Source organism: Mesocricetus auratus, unplaced genomic scaffold (assembly GCF_017639785.1).
Source record: "Mesocricetus auratus isolate SY011 unplaced genomic scaffold, BCM_Maur_2.0 Super-Scaffold_100025, whole genome shotgun sequence".
Classification (NCBI taxonomy): domain Eukaryota; kingdom Metazoa; phylum Chordata; class Mammalia; order Rodentia; family Cricetidae; genus Mesocricetus; species Mesocricetus auratus.
The window spans coordinates 6519894-6534261 of NW_024429206.1; the positions used below are offsets into that span (position 1 = coordinate 6519894).

The 14368-nt window shown below is 50.5% G+C and overlaps 1 long non-coding RNA gene across 1 annotated transcript in view; it reads left to right on the plus strand.

The window, feature by feature from the left end:
• The window catches only part of LOC121133951, a 36060-nt gene extending 26430 nt beyond the window's left edge, over positions 1 to 9630 (plus strand). Inside the window, exon 3 of the long non-coding RNA XR_005870961.1 lies at positions 9035 to 9630. This is a non-coding gene — a long non-coding RNA (uncharacterized LOC121133951). The remainder of the gene's footprint in view (positions 1 to 9034) is intronic.
• Positions 9631 to 14368: the final 4738 nt, after the last annotated feature.

The following is a 14368-nucleotide window of genomic DNA, read 5'->3' on the forward strand; positions in this document are numbered from 1 at the left end:
CTGGGTGGAGAGGGGAGGGGGGAAGAGGACAGGTGCTCTGGCTGGCATCTGACAGCCGCGGGGGGGGGGGCGCGGAAAGCGGCAGGGCAGAGCCGCCTAATGAAGCGTGCATGCGTGCGCTGTAAAGGAGAGGTGTTTGCAACTGGGCAGGGGGTCATGGGCAGCCAGAGGGAGCCATCAAGTCCCCAAAATAACTCACCGCTTCTGCGGGAGATGCTGGAACGAATCAAGGAGGGGAAAATCCAGAACTCCAGCCGAGAGACTGCCGACTGCCGGGAGGGAGCATTAGAAGAAGCTGAGGGCGCTTAGCCAAAGAGGTATTTGCCCCCACGAGGGGTTGTTGCCCCAGAAAACTGTGCCAACCTAGCCAGAAGATCCTCCCAGGGCCCCCCTCAGAAGAGCTCCAGTGGCTGGCTCGCATCCCTGCTGTATGGCCCTGTGCAATAGCATATGGCTAAGGCCCTGGACCATTTGAATTCTCTTCTCCCTTGCTCCTCCCCACCCCGCTCTGGTTTCTGAGGCAGGGTTTCTCTGTATAGCCCTGGTTGTCCTGGAACTCACTCTCTGTAAACTGGGCTGGCCTCGAACTCAGAGATCTAAACTCAGAGACCAAAGGTGTGTGTCTCTGGCTCTGGATCCCTTGCTCTGAGCCTCTGTTTTCTCACCTGGAAAATGGGATTCAATTCCTACTTGCCCCACAGTGTAGTTGATTAGGTTTTGTTTGTTTGTTTGTTTTATTTTTTTATTATGAATCTACCCAGTAGCTCTAGGGCAAAAGGAGTTAACTTTCTGTCTCCTCCCCTATGGGGGAATAGACCAAGGTGTGCAGAGCCCAAAGTCAGCTGCATCACATAGAAATGGAAGTCCCAAGTCTCTAGTTCATTCAGATGTCTGACAGGCTGTGGTGCCTGCTGTGTAGCCTGATTTGGTCTCTGGAACCTGCGGTGGAAGAAGAGGACCAAACGTTGTCCCCTGGTCCCTGCATGCATGCTGTGCTGAACAGCAACCCCCATTTAGAGTGGGAGGGGCTGGGGAGGTGGCTCAGAGGCTAAAAGCACTGGCTGTTCTAGTACAGGGCCCATTTGGTTCCCAGCACCCACATGAAGAGCTCACAACTGTCTCCAACTCCAGTTCTGGGAGATACGATGCCCTCTGCTGGCCTCTGTGGCACCTGCACACATATGGTGCACATAAACTCAGGCAGGCACATATAAAGTACACATAAGAAAAATAAATAAGCCGGGTGGTGGTGACCCACGCCTTTAATCCCAGCACTCTGAGAGGCAGAGGCCGGTGGATCTCTGTGAGTTCGAGGTCATCCTGGTCTACAGAGTGAGTTCCAGGACAGACTTCAAAACCACAGAGAAATCCTGTCTTGAAAAACGGTGTGTGTTTAAAAGAAATTTAGATTTTTTTTATACCGCCTAGATGTCCTGGCCCTTCACCACCTGGGAAAAGGGACAGTAGCCTACAAGCAGTTTCCAGTCCCTCCCTGACTGCCTCTCTCCAGGCCCTGCAGAAGGCAGATCCAATAAGGACACTGGAACCCTCCTCTGAGTTGAGATATTCAGGCCTCAGAGGGGACAATTTGCTTTGGACTCACTATAGGGCATTGGTCAAAGCCCTTTTGTTCTCTGAGCCTTAGTGGGAGATTTTTTTCTTTCAAAAGGTAGTTAGCTGAGGGGCCTGGAGGGATGGTTCAGCAGTTAAAAGCACTGGCTACTCTTCCAGAGGACCTGAGTTCAATTCCCAGCACCCACATGGTGGCTCACAGCCATCAGTAATGGGATCTGGCGCCCTCTTCTGACCTGTAGGCGTACATGCAGGCAGAACACTGTATATACAATAAATAAGTCTTTAAAAAAAAAGTAGTTAGCCAAACACAGGCCCACATGTTCCTACCCTCTCCCTTCCCCTTTGTGCCAGTTTAGCCAGTTGAGTCTGGTCATGCAGTTGATCTCCAACCAATGGGATGAGACACAGTCACCACGTGTAATAAGTATGAACGACAGAGATCAGCTTGGCCACGTGTGCTTGCTAGCCCGTTTGGGGCGTGGCACACCATTTTTACAAACAGGGATTGCCTTGCAGGATTACTTTCCCTTAGTGTGCTCCGTGGTGAGACTAACAGTGAGAGCATTCTTTTTCCACACTCGGTTTCCCTAGCTGCTGAACAAGGGGCAGTCGTGGGAGACCCTAATCCTGGGGAGTCTAGATTTTTGTTCCCTGGCTCTATGGATAATGGGGGGCAGACAGGGGAAGAGGCAGTTCCCCTTCCTCCTTCCGCTCCCCTGGGGGGTAGTGGGGGGAATGGGAGTAGGTGCTGCCCACTGGCGAGGCAGCAAGCAGACGCTGCAGCCTGTCTCCCTCCTGTGTGCCAGGCACTGTCCCGTATAGCGGAGGTGACAACATTGCACAAAACAGACCACCAGGACCTTGTTCCCACAGGACTCCTATTCTAATTGGATGAAACAAGAGAACCAAACAACAACTCAACAGCCAGAGTAATTTCAGGAAGGGGGAAAAAATACTGTGTGAGCAAAACCTAACATTGTTGTCGACACAGGGTCTCATGTAGAGCAGGCTAGCTTCAGACTCACTATCTTGTTCAGAATGAGAATGGCCCTTAGCACCTGATCCTTCTGCTTCCATCTCTGAAGTGTTGGGGATACAGTAATATGTCACAACATTCTGCAAAACAAAACAAAAAACAAACAAAAAAGGCCAAATCTTTCTAAAGCATGTTCTACAGGCGGGGCATTGCTAACATGTTAAACAGTGTGTGTCAGTCACACACACACAATATGCCATTCAAGGCAATACCACCACCCCTGTCTTATACGTGTAGGAATGACAGCAGAGAGAGGTGAAGTCATCTTCCTAATGTCACACAGCCATTGGGAGGTAGAGCTGGCATTTATACCCAGGCCATCTGGCTCCGTGTGCTGGCTGGTAGGGGCAGCATTAAGTAGGGCAATTTGTCCAGAGAAAAGTACTTTGAAGAGGTTGACATATGAGCTGAGATGCAATAAGACAAGGCAAGTCCAGGAAACAGAAGGTTCCAGATGGTGAGAACACTGAGTGCAAAGGCCCTGAGGCTGAAATGCAAGGAGACTAGCGTTAGCTGAGGTGGAGGATGGGTGAGATCAGAAGGGGGCTAGCACAGACAGATAGGGGTGACATGCCACCTCACCCCTCCTCTAGGACATTCCGGATCTTCCTTGCTGTTCTGAGGAACGCTCAGAAGTGTGGCCTAAAACGTTCTTGACAGGAGCAAGGACCCTTTCCTCCACAGTCAGGCCAGTTAGGCTCAGGGCAAGCTGATCCTCTGCCCTGCACTGTTAAGAAACAGCCTTGGCTGGCCACCCACCCGCTGTTTAGCCTCTGCTCCGAGTGACGGATGGCCTTGGTGCCTGGCAGTGTGTGAGGGGCTCTATCCTCCCTCACCCAGACACAGGAACACAGAGGACACCCAGTAAGGGGGTGCAGTATCCCAAGGCTGACCTTCGGGTAGGGGAGATGTCAGGGGGACTGGCAAGGGCTCCCTCTTGCTTTAGACTGACCCTGTGTTAGTTTGCAATGCGGCTTCCCTTCTGTTAGTATTAGAAAAACTAATACTTATCCTATAGGATTGTTGTGGGGAAAAAATATACATATATATATAGAGAGAGAGTGAGAGAGAGAGAGGAGAGAGATGCTAATTTTTTTCCATTGCAAAGCCCCTGGCCCTTGGTTAATAACACATAATATTAGCTAGCATTGGTATGAAATGTTCCATAAATATTTGTTGAGTAGGTCCCAGGACCTTTCCATACAGCATTTATCGTTTATTTGATCCACAGGGCTCTTGAGGCCTCAGACTCAACGCTGTGTCTGGGATTGAGTTCTTTGCTCATCTACCTCCTCCTCCTCCCCAGGCTTCCCTAGCTGCCATGGCTTCATCTCAGAAAGGATGTCTCCCAGCAGTCAGGAGGCAGACGAAAGTGGATCCCTGCGAGTCTGCAGCCAGTCTGGTCTATAGAATTTCAGGCCGGCCAAGCCAGACAGCCAGGCCTACAAAGCGAGACCCTCAAGAAGAAAGAGAAAAGAAAGGAAATGAATAAACGTGAAAGTGGGTACCCCTATCTTGGCATAGCAGCCCCACCTCCAATGCCAGCCCTCGGAAGGCTGAGGGGATGTGCCTGCCTCTGTTTCCCAAGTGCTACCACACTCAACCCAACCTCTCCTTTTAAAAATTAAAGATAGAGCTGGAAAAATGGCTCAGTGGGTAGCATATGCTCTTCTGACTTCTAGGGGCACCCCACCTGACCCCACACACAGAGACACATGTAAATGATCTTTTTTAATTAAAAGAGGGCAGGCAAGATGGCTCAGTGGGTCAAAGCCCTGTGGCCAAGTCTAATGACGAGAGTGAAATCCTTGGGACAGCTGACTCCTGCGGGGCAGTCCTTGGCCTCCACCTGCATGCTAGGTCATGAAAGTCCTCCCTTCCCAAACACAGATACGCACACGGGGCTGGAGAGATGGCTCAGCAGTTAGGGTACTGGCTGCTCCTCCGGAGGACCTGGGTTCAATTCCCAGCAGCTACATGGCAATTCACATCTGTCTATAACTCTGTTCCAGGGCTTCTGACCCCTCACACAGGTACACATGCAGGCAAAACCCCAATGCATGTAAGATAAAAATAAATAGTTGTATGCTAAGGGGACAGTAGGAGAGATCTCAGATGCTTTAGTCAGAGCCCATGATACAGGGAGTTCAGGTAGGATCCTAAAGGCAGGAGCTGATGCAGAGGCCATGGAGGGTGCTGCTTACTGGCTTGCTCCCCATGGCCCTCCCCCATCAATCACTAATTAAGAAAATGCCCTACAGGCTTGACCACAGGCCAATCTGATGGGGACATTTTATTTGATGTTCCATCTCCCCAGGTAACTAGAGTTTGTGTCAAGTTGAGAAAAGACTAGCCAGCACAGTGACACCTTTTTAAAAAAAGCTATTATTATTAATGGTGTGTGTGTGTGTGTGTGTGTGTGATGGGATGCATGCATGTCACTGCATGTCTGCAGAGGGCACAGAACAATTTTGTGGACTTAGCTCTCTCCTTCAATCTTTACTTGGGTTCCAGGCATCAAACTCAGGATGCCAGGTTTGCCCTACAAGCACCTTCACCCTCTGAGTCACCTCACCAGCCCTGAAGTCTCTGGTTTTGTAAGTTTTAGTTCATGTGTGTGGGCGTGTTTGCATGCACACCTGTCTGTGCATCACCCATGCGCCTGGTGCCTGTGGAGGCCGCAAGAGGGCCCCAGGTTCTCTGGAATTGGAGTTACAGATGATTGTGAGCTGCCATGTGGGAACTGAACTTGAGTCCTTTGCAAAAGCAGCAAGAGGTCTTAAGCACTGAGCTATCTCTCCAGCCCCACTGAGGTCTTTTTGTTTGCGACAGGGTTTCACTGTGTAACTCTGGCTGTCCTGGAACTCACTGTGCAAACCAGACTGGGCTTCAACTCACACCTGCCTCTGACTTCTGAGTGCTGGGATAAAAGGCATGCACCACAACTCCTGACTCTACTGAAGTCTTTTCTTAAGGGTACTTATCCCACTCAAGGAGGCTGGAGACCATCTTATTCTCCGAAGTCCCGCCCCCTCACCGTATCAAGCTGGGTGTTTAGATCTTAATACGTGAATTCAGTCCACTACATTCGAATGTTGCCAGTGGGTGTGTAAAATGGTTCGGCCACTATGAAAAAGTCTGGCATTGCCTCAAAAAGTTAAACATAGAATTACTATAAAACAATAATTCCATCCCTAAAAAACCGAAACAGGCTCTCAGACAGACACTGGTTCACCAATGTTCATAGGACTCTCCACAACAGCCAATCATTTACAAGTGGATGTACAAAGACATTCGAGCGATTAAATTGTAGTGTGGCGCACACCTTCAATCCCAGCACTCAGGAGGCACAGGCAGGTAGATCTCCAGGAGGTTTTCTGTGTTTTGTTTTGTTTCAGAGACAGGATCTCACCATGTAGCTCTGTCTGTCCCAGAACTTGCTCTGTAGATCAGGCTGGCCTCAAACTCAGAGATCCACCTGCCTCTGCCTCCCCAAGTGCTGGGATAAAGGGTGTGTGCCACTACACCGAGCTGATCTCTGGGAGTTTGTGGCTAGGCTAGTCTACATAGCAAGTTCCAGGACAGCCAGGGATACATAATAGAGAGACCCTTCCAGTGAGAGAGAGAGAGAGAGAGAGAGAGAGAGAGAGAGAGAGAGAGAGAGAGAGAGGATATATAGACGTAAAAGGAATACTACAGTACTACAGCCTGGATGAACCTTGAAGATACTAAGCTAAGCAAGAGAAGCCAGACACAGAAGGTCACATAAGATGACTTTTATAGGAAATGTTCACAATAGGTAAAGCCATGGAGAGAGAAATTGGATTAGAGGTTGTCAGGGCCTGAATAGAGTGGAAGCCGTGAGTGTTGCTTCCTGTGTGTGGAATGATAAACATGTTTGTTTCGTTTTGTTTTGTTTTCTTGTTCTTTGAGACAGGGTTTCTCTGTATGGTTTTTTTTGGAGGCTGTCCTGGAACTAGCTCTTGTAGACCAGGCTGGTCTTCAACTCACAGAGATCCGCCTACCTCTGCCTCCCGAGTGCTGGGATTAAAGGCGTGGGCCACCACCGCCTGGAGATAAAAATGTTTTGAAAGTAGGAAAGTGGTTTCTTAATTCCCTAAACCATTGCAAATATACCGAATGTCATCAAGTGGACATATTACAATGCATACATAAAACAATCATGCAAAGAAACTTTATGTCCCCTTCCTTGAGTCAGACTGCTTTGGGGACTGTTGGCAATTAGACTACAGCAGAAGTGATGGTCTGAGACCAGACTAGAAAAGACATCATAGTCGCTTTTATTATTAATTTTTGATGTGCGTGTGTGTTTGTATGGGTGCATGTTATGTAATGCATATGAATGTGTACCCGTGTACACACATCCCAATGTCTGGGATCTTCCTCTACCATTTTCTGCCTTTTTGCCTTGAGATAGGGTCTCTCCCTGAACCAGAACTTCTCCATTTTGGCTAGTCCAGCTGGCTCTTGAGATCTGCCTGTCCCTACCCCAGATGCTGGGCTTACAGGCATGCAAGCCACAACCATGCAAGCCACACCCAGCTTTCTACAGGGTGCTGATCCTCCAGTCTCCACCTCCCAGAGCCAGGGTTACCAGCAGGCACCATAGTGCAGGGCCCTGTGGCTTCTGGGTTTCGGAAGCCAGCTGCCATGCTGTGCCCCATGGAGAGGTCACATGGAAGTGCACTGAGGCCGAACAGTCCCAACTAAGGGTCCAGCTCACAGTTCACAGGACGACTACCCACATGAATGGAGCCATTGCAGCTGCCCAGCGTCCCCGCTGAGACCCCTATGCAGATCTGTCCTCGATGCATGAGAAAATAGACGTTGCTATTGAGAGTCACAAAGTTTCAGGGTGACTCATTGCATAGCAACATGTCACTGGTGTTAACTTTTAAAAAAAAGTGGACATAATGGCACACATCTTTGATCCCAGTACTTGGGGAAACAGAGGCAGGCTGGTCTCTGGGAGTTCAAGGCCAGCCTGATCTACAGAGTGAGTTCCAAATCAGCCAGAACTACACTGTGAAACACTGCAGCAACAAAAAAGTTACTTGTGTGTGCGTGTGTGTGCACGTGTGCGCGCGTGTGTGTGAGCGTGTGAGTGTGTGAGTGTGTGCATGTGTGTGGTGTGTGCATGTGAGTGTGTGTGAATGTGTGCGTGTGTGTGTATGAGTGTGTACGTGTGTGTATTTGGTTTTGTGTGTGAGTGTATGTGTGTGCATGGGTGTGTATCTGTGAGTGTGTATGGTGTGTGTGAGTGTGTATCTGTGAGTGTGTATGGTGTGTATGAGTGTGTGTGTGAGTGTATACGTGTGTGTATTTGGTTTTGTGTGTGAGTGTATGTGTGTGCATGGGTGTGTATGTGTGAGTGTGTGTATGGGTGTGTATGAGTGTGTGTGCTTGTGTGCGTGTGTGAGTGTGTGTGAGTGTGTGCGTGTGTGAGTGCGTACTGTGTATTTGGTTTTGTGTGTGAGTGTGTGCATGTGTGTATTTGGTTTTGTGTATGCGTGTATGTGTGTGCATGGGTGTGTGTGAGTGTGTGTATGGGTGTGTATGAGTATGGGTGTGTATGTGTGAGTGTATGTGTGTGTGTATGGGTTATGGACCACAGTATATGTGTGGAGTTCAGAGTTCAGCTTTCAAGACTTGCTTTCCTTCCATCATCATGTGGGTCCCAGGGACTGAACTCAGGTCACCATGCTTGGCAGCAAGCACCTTTGCCCACTGAGGCATCTCACTGGCCTCACCATTGTGACCTCTAACCACTTTACAGGGCCTCCCACTTTTATCCCTACTTCCCTGGTCTTTTTTCTCTTCTTCGAAGGCAGCTGAGTTTTTCTACCAGGTCCCCGTTCCTCCCCAGCAATTAGATGGAAGCTTCCTTCTAGAACCTTCCTCAGTCCTCCAAACAGGAAGCAAGCTCCTTAGTGTGGGCAGTAAGGCCCCCGAGGCACCACCCCCTGCCCTTCTCTTTGGCCCAGACGCCCTCCCCCATTTCCGCCCCTACTACTCAGCCTCTGGGACTCATTACTTTCCCTGCCTAGGAGATGCTCTTCCCTATGTCGGGCCACTGCCTCTCTCCATCTCGGACGTGCCAACTCCAGGAAGCCCTCTCTCATGTCACAGGATGATTCGGTTCATCTCTGGACACACATTTATCCCGTCTTAGCCTGTCGCAAGCTTCTCCAGCCTTCTTAGCAGCCAGTCTCTTCCACCACAGACAGAGCAGGCCAGGAAGCCCAAAGACTGGCGCTTCTGGATGCTGCTAATTCCCCTGGCCTGGGGCTTCCCCTCGTTCCCTCTTCCCAAGAGACCCTGCCAATCACAGACCTGGGGCAGAGGTCAGGGAAAGCATGCCATAGCAGCAGGGAGTGCAACCCCTCTCCTTGTGCTTGACAGGAGCCCAGCCCAGAGCTAACAGCTGAGTGGTTTGTCCACCTCCCCACAAAGAGCACTGCACAGGAAGCCTTTCACGGCCAGCCTCTTCTAGTTTCCGGCTGTGTGGCCTGAGGTAAGGACTGCAGCTCTCTGACCCTTTCTCCCCACTTGTGTAAAAGGGAGCTGTGGTAATAACTCTTCAGGGGCTATGGTGAAGAATAAAAGGGGAGAATGTGTCTAAGAAAAACACTGAGTACCCAAATGGTGGCACACACCTTTAATCCCAGCATTCCGGAGGCAGAGGCGGGTGGATCTCTGAGTTCTGGGTCAGCCTGGTGGCTCAGAGAAGGCCTCCTATCATGTGAGCTACACTAATCTAGACTTAGTGGTGGTACCCAGCACATAGTAGGTACTCACCCAATGCTGTAACATTGAAAAATGTGGTAAGGAAACACCAATCATAATGACATTGACGAGTCAACTCATTTGGCTGTCACAACCACTATAGGAGGTGGGTGTTATAGCTGGGCGGTGGTGGCACATGCTTTTTTTAAAAAATGATTTATTTGCCGGGCGTTGGTGGCGCACGCCTTTAATCCCAGCACTCGGGAGGCAGAGGCAGGTGGATCTCTGTGAGTTCGAGGCCAGCCTGGTCTACAAGAGCTAGTTCCAGGACAGCCTCCAAAGCCACAGAGAAACCCTGTCTCGAAAAACCAAAAAAAATAAAATAAAATAAAAATGATTTATTTATTTTTATTTCATGTACATTGGCTCGCCTGTATGAGGGTGTTGGATCCCTTGGAACTGGGATTACAGACAGCTGTGAGCTGCCACATGGGTGCTGAGAATTGAACCCAGGTCCTCTGGAAGAGCAGCCAGTGCTCTTAACCACTGAGCCATCTCCCAGCTCTGGCACATGCCTTTAATCCCAGCACTTGGGAGGCAGAGGCAGATGGATCTTTGAGAGTTCAAGACCAGCCTGGTCTACAAAGTGAGTTCCAGGACAGCCAGAACTGTTACACAGAGAAACCCTGTCTCGAAAAACAAAAACAAGGAGGTAGGTGTTTATTGTGCTCAATATTTTAACATTATTTGGTATGGAGGGGATAGGGCCTTGGTGTTTAGCCCAGGCTAGCCTCCCATGTGTTGGGATTATAGCCACCCATCACCACATTCAGTTTATTCCACTCACTTTATGGATCAGAGAGTTGAGGCCCAAGGGCCTACAGGACACAGGATGTGGAGGCTAGCTACAGACCGGGCAGGCTGACTCCTTAGCCCTCAAACCACCACCCTGTCTCCCACCTCTCTAAAGCCCATGCTACCTCAGCTCGTATTCTGGCCCCTGCCTCAGTCTTGTGACTCTGGCTAACAGCCCTCCTTGGGCTACAAGAGGACTGCAGGAGGGAGGCAGTGGTAAAGGGAACGTCAGGCCGTTCGAACCAGCCAGGCAATGACCACTGACTGGCCGGCGCTAGTGGTGACTGACCAGTGGGGACAGAGGAACACTTCGGATGCCTGGGCTGTCACAGACAGGTTACCACATGAAGACCACTGGAGCATCTTCCATACAGACCACCCTGGGGAAGGGGGCTGGCCTCTGCCTATTTCCAGCCCCCAAAGGCCCGGAGGGAGGCTGAGGCAGCCACCCCCAGATGTCTATTCCTGTCTCTGGCCTAGCGCCGGGCTGGGGAAGCAACAGCTATTTTGAGGCCCTTCTCCCTCCAAGCGTGAGCGGTGGGAAGGTGCTGGGAACATCCCGAACCGGGAGGCTGTCCATCACAGATGTGCCCTGGATGTTGGCCACCCAAGGCTCCTGTGACTCTGCCCCTTTTCCAGCTGAGGCAATGGACCGGCTCTGAACATGACCACCATGCTGGGATAACAAGAGAGGACCGATTCCAAGCAAGTTCTACTGGAGTAAAGTGACTGGCCCGGCTGTTTGGAGCAGGTTGGACCAGCGGATCTCAAGAGGCTGCTTTGAGTTTACACTCAGAAAAGATGGGGTGGCGAGTGAGCGAGCGAGCGAGGTGCCTTCTCAGGCCTGACAGAAACCGTCTAATCATCATAAGGAAGAAACTGAGATTCGGGGGAGGCAAGGGACCAGCAGGGTGTCTTGGCTCATCTATAATAATCCCAGCATTCCCTTTGCCAAGCCTGTCAGATCACCTCAGTGGGCTCAGCTCTATTTCCTCAGCTGAGGTGAATAGTAGTGATAATACACTTTGGGGGACTGGGTCCGGTGACTGCTTTAACTTATGAAACCAACCTATACATGTGTCTAGTCATCTATTCAGACTGTTGTGACAAAACACCACCGTGTGGTTTAAACAATGAACATTTTTTTGTTCCCAATTCTGGCAAAGTCCGCACTTGGTGTGTGATTAGGGCCCACTTCCTGGATTACACACAGCTGTCTTCTTGGATGTCCCCTGCATGGCAGGAGGGGTAAGAGAGCTCTCTGGGGCTCCTCTCGTAGGGACACCATTTCCATTCATGAGGATTGCAACCTCATAACAATCATTTCCCAGTCACCTCCAAAGTGCCCCCTTACATCATGGCGAGGCTGGGATTTTAACGCAGGAATGGGGGATGACGACCACACAGTGCCCAACATCAGATAAACATGGGAGCTGAGGGCAACGGCTCCTACCTGCAACCCTAGTGAGAGGCAGGAAGGAACATTCCAAGTCAGAGGAGTTCCAGACCAGCCAGGGCTATGGAACGAGTCTGTATAAAGCAAAAAGTGAAGGCCAGCCTGAGCTACATAGTGACACCCTGTTTCAAACTATGGGGGGAGTTGGGAGGCGTGTATAGGGCTGTAGCTTACTTGGCAGAGCTCTTGACTAGTGTGCAGGAAGCCTGGGTTCAATTCCCAGCCCTGTATGAAACAAAGTGTGGTGTCATACACCTGTGATCCCTTTACTCCGGTGAAGCAGGGAGCTCCAGGCCGTCCTGGGCTACACAGCAAACAAGTCAAGGACAGCCTGGGCTACAGGGGACTCTTAAAAAAAATCACAGGATAAGAAGTGAATCTCTCTTCCTACTTAACACTTCTAATTTCTCTCCCCAGAGACAGCCACCATCAACAGCTTCTTGTGTCGCCTTCTGGAAATTTCCCATGCAAATAAAGACAGAAAAGCTATATGGATTGTAGTTAAATGTGCTATAGGAGTTGATACATCCATACAGGGCTTTGATCCCACGACTGGGGAGGCAGAAGCAGGCAGGGTAAGGTCAGCCTAACCCTGAATTCCAGGCCATCCAATGATAGTCAATGAGACCTGTTTCAACTGCTCCCTTAAAACAAAACAAGCAAAAACCTCACCAACCTATCTGGATCAAATGTTGCTCTATAACATAGGATTAATAACATGGAGTACATGCCTTACAAAGTAACTTTGAGGGTTAAGTGACTTAAACTGTGCAAAGTATTTAGAACATTCCCTGGTCCGTGGCTGTCCAATCCTACACACACACACATCTTTCGAATAGACACCAAGGTGCCTTTTGCTGGGTCAAATAAGAAAAATATCGATCACTGTGCGGGGTTGGAGAGGCTCCTTGGCAGTTCAGAACATTGGCAGCTCTTCCAGAGGACGTTCTGTTCCCAGCGCCCACATGAAGGCTCACAACCAACCATCTGTAACTCTAGTTCTAGGGGATCTGACGCCCTCTTCTGGCTTCCCAAAATACTGCAGGCATGTGGTGTTCAGATACTCAAACGGGCAAAACATACACTTAAAAAAAGAAAATCTCCGGGCTGGAGAGATGGCTCAGCAAACCACTGACTGTTCTTCCAGAGATCCTGAGTTCAATTCCCGGCAACCACATGGTGGCTCACAACCACCTTGAATGAGATCTGGTGCCTTCTGGCAGGCAGAAGACTGTATACACAATAAATAAATATTTTTTAAAAAAGAAAATCTCTGTGGTATAATTCCTAGTGGAGAAAGAACTAAATGAAAGGGTGCTGCACTTGGGACTTTACATCCATTTGGGGAGCCACTTGTCCCCAAAACCAGTGACTGGAAACAATGTTCATAGGGCAGTGAGAACTTGTTCCCCAGACCCCTGGCCAAGCAAATGGAAACTGCCTAAACTATCCCCATACTGCTGTAGAAACTGCCAAGCAGGTTCGAGTCCCCTCAGCCACCATCCTTCATGGCTGCATCTAGACTCTAAAAGAGACTTGCTCAGTGCCAAAAGCACCCGAGAGTGACACAGGGACCCGGGGTGTACCTTGATAGCATAGCACAGCACTTGCCTAGCACCCACAATACATTCCCCAGCACCCAAAAGCCGAGCATAGTAGTGCAAGCCTTTAATCCTAGCACTCAGGAGGCAGAGCCAGGTGGACCTCTGTGAGTTTGAGGCTAACATGAGTTACATAGTGTGTTCCTGGCCAACGCCTGGCCAAAACAGGCTTTTCTATTGCGTTGCTGGAGCTAACCTTTGGTTCTGTAGTTGATCCTAAGGGCCAGCTTGGGAGTGGGACCCGTCAGCCCCGAAGGGGAGGGAACCCAACCTCCAGTCACCCTGATCCGATCCAATCCACGCACATCTGACCATCTGACCTGGTTTAGAACCACCGTAATAATAGTAAGCGCCGCCACCGCACGGATGCAGGCGGTGGGTGATGAATGGGCTCAGCGCACAGGTTTGGGCTCAGCAGGGATTAGGCTCCATCCCTGCGTGAGTCATGCCTGCGTGCGTCCGCCTCGCTAAGCCGCAGTCCCTTCCTCTGCCTGACGCTGGCCCACGACTCCCGCCCCCGCGCGGCGGGGACCCGGGTGATTGCAAACAGCCGCCGGCCTCATTAGGAGACGTGTAATTAGCGGCTGGCTGATCCGAGAGCGGGGGCTAATTACCACCGGGAGAGGCTGCGCCGCCGGCGGCCCACCGGGGGCGTCTGGCCCGGTGGCACCATCCTGGATGACTGGCTGGGATCGAGGTGTTTTCTCCTGGTGTCAGTCATTCGTCACCATTTACTAGTTCACTGGGCACTCACTGTGCCGGCCCGTGACAGTGAATCCTACCTCCACCCTAATAATTCCTAATATTCGGAACTAGAGGGGGGAACTGAGCTCTCGGGACTTGCTGTCCTCCGTGACAGCACCTGGCCAGCGTAGGAGGACGGGGATCCAAACCCACGCCCACGGTTATGTTACACTAAGTGGGCAGTGAGCACAGGAGTAGACTGGAGCGCACCACGGCAGGCAGGGACTTTGGAGACAGAATGCTCCAGGTTGAATTCTGGACCTGTTCCGTATTAGGTAGCTGACACTGACCCGGGCCTGAACCGCATCTATAAAATGGGCGCAGGGTTAGGATTGACAGACTGATACCGGGAAG